Consider the following 2607-nt stretch of genomic DNA (forward strand, 5'->3'; position numbering starts at 1 on the left):
AATAAGACAACATAAGGAGATCAAGGGGATACAAATTGGAAAGGAAGAAGTCAAACTTTCATTATTTGCTGACGATATGGTAGTATATATAAGTGACCCCAAAAATTCTACCAGGGAATTCCTACAGCTGATAAACTTCAGTAATGTGGCAGGATACAAGACTAACTCAAAAAAAATCAGTAGCCCTCCTATATACAAATGAAAAAGGGGCTGAGAAAGAAATCAGAGAAACATCACCCTTTACAATAGCCACAAATAATATAAAATACCTTAGGTTAACTCTAACTAAGCAAGTGAAAGACCTGTATGACAAGAACTTTAAGTCTCTGAAGAAAGAAATTGAAGAAGATATCAGAAAATGGAAAGATTTCCCATGCTCATGGTAGAACCAACATAGTAAAAATGGCAATCTTACCAGAAGCAATATACAGATTCAATGAAATCCCCATCAAAATCCCAATACAATTCTTCACAGATTTGGAAAGAACAATACTTAATTTTATACAGAAAAACAAAAAACATAGGATAGCTAAAAGAATCCTGTATAATAAAGCAACCTCTGGAGGCATCATGATCCCTTACCTCAAGCTCTACTATAGAGCTACAGTAATAAAAACAACTTGGTATTGGCATAAAAACCGACATGTGGACAATCGCAGTCTCCACTGCCACCAGCAACACGGAGCCGCTCTGGCCACCGGCCCATGGCCTCTTAAAGGGAGGTGGCCGATCTTAAAGGGACCCTCGAGCTCGCCAGGCTGGCAGGAGCGCCCGGCGGCCTGTTCCCAGAGGGCTGTGCCCAGCCTAGGGCGAGCTCCACTTGGCATCCAAGTGCCAGGCCGTGCCCGCTGCCACCGGGAGCAGCATTTTTATTCAGGCGGTGCAAAGCGAGCCTGTGGATCACAACTAGAAAGGCCGGTGGATCAAGAGAGAGGGAGGGGAGGGGCTGAACTGTGAAGAGTGTGCCCCAGAACCATGTCTACTCAGGAGTCCTTTAACCCGGAAAGTTTTGAGTTGGACAAGAGCTTCTGCCTAACCAGGTTTACAGAACTGAAAGGCACAGGCTGCAAAGTGCCCCAAGATGTCTTGCAGAAATTGCTGGAATCTTTACAAGAGAACCATTTCCAAGAAGATGAGCAGTTTCTGGGAGCTGTTATGCCACGGCTTGGCATTGGAATGGATACTTGCGTCATTCCTTTGAGGCATGGTGGTCTTTCCTTGGTTCAAACCACAGATTACATTTATCCTATCGTTGACGACCCTTACATGATGGGCAGGATAGCATGAGCCCTTTAAGATCGGCCACCTCCCTTTAAGAGGCCATGGGCCAGTGGCCAAAGCGACTCCGTGTTGCTGGTGGCGGTGGAGACTGTGATTGTCCACATGTCGGTTTTTATGCCAGTACCAAGTTGTTTTTATTACTGTAGCTCTATGTAATGAGCTCTATGTAATGAGCGTCACCAAGTGTGACAATATGCTGATGCTCCTTGGAGTCAGTAATAAAATGACTGACAGGGGTTTTAAAGATGCGGCAGAGGAAGCGGGAACCTCTGTAACAGGGGGCCAAACAGTGTTAAACCCTGGATTGTTCTAGGAGGAGTCGGCACAACTGTCTGCCATCCCAATGAATTTATCATGCCAGATAATGCAGTACCAGGAGATGTGCTGGTCTTGACAAAACTCCTGGGGACACAGCTTCGGTCGCTGTGCACCAGTGGCTGGATATTCCTGAAAAGTGTAATAAAATCAAGCTAGTAGTCACCCAGGAAGATGTAGAGTTGGCATACCAGGAAGCGATGATGAACATGGCGCGACTCAACAGGACAGCTGCAGGCCTTATGCACACGTTCAATGCTCATGCAGCCACTGACATCACAGGCTTCGGGATTCTGGGCCATGCACAGAACCTGGCCTAGCAACAGAGGAACAAGGTGTCATTTGTGATTCACAACCTTCCTGTGGCCAAGATGGCAGCTGTGAGCAAAGCCTGTGGAAACATGTTCGGCCTTATGCATGGGACCTGCACGGAGACATCAGGAGGCCTGCTAACCTGTTTACCATGTGAGCAAGCAGCTCGGTTCTGTGCAGAGATAAAGTCCCCCAAATATGGCGAAGGCCACCAAGCATGGATTATTGGGATTGTAGAGAAGGGCAACTGCACAGCCAGAATCATCGACAAACCTCGGATTATTGAAGTCGCACCTCAAGTAGCCAAGCAAAATGTGAATCCCACACCTGGTGCTACCTTCTAATCTAGACAGAGCCAGCTACTGGATTTTGTTTTTAAAAAGATCTATTTCTTGGAATGAGATCTACATGAACAGCCTGGACATGAGTGGGGGTAGTGAAGGGCGAGGGTCGAGGGAAAGAGAGCTTGGGGGAGCGGGAGATCCCAGCTGGATCAACAACAGAGAGGGAGAACAAGGACTAGGAGACCATGGTAAATGAAGACCACATGAGAATAGGAAGAAGCAAAGTGCTAGAGAGGCCCACAGAAATCCACAAGGATACCCCCACAACAAACTGCTGGCAACGGTCGGGGGACAGCCTGAACTGACCTACTCTGGTGATGGGATGGCCAAACACCCTAATTGTCATGCTAGAAAC

The 2607-nt window shown here is 47.0% G+C and overlaps 1 pseudogene; it reads left to right on the forward strand.

Moving 5' to 3' along the window:
- Nucleotides 1-975: 975 nt before the first annotated feature.
- On the forward strand, nucleotides 976-2252 carry LOC128111639 (selenide, water dikinase 1-like; annotated as a pseudogene).
- Nucleotides 2253-2607: the final 355 nt, after the last annotated feature.

This window comes from Peromyscus californicus, unplaced genomic scaffold, assembly GCF_007827085.1.
Source record: "Peromyscus californicus insignis strain IS unplaced genomic scaffold, ASM782708v3 Scaffold_16__1_contigs__length_79575227, whole genome shotgun sequence".
Lineage (NCBI taxonomy): Eukaryota > Metazoa > Chordata > Mammalia > Rodentia > Cricetidae > Peromyscus > Peromyscus californicus.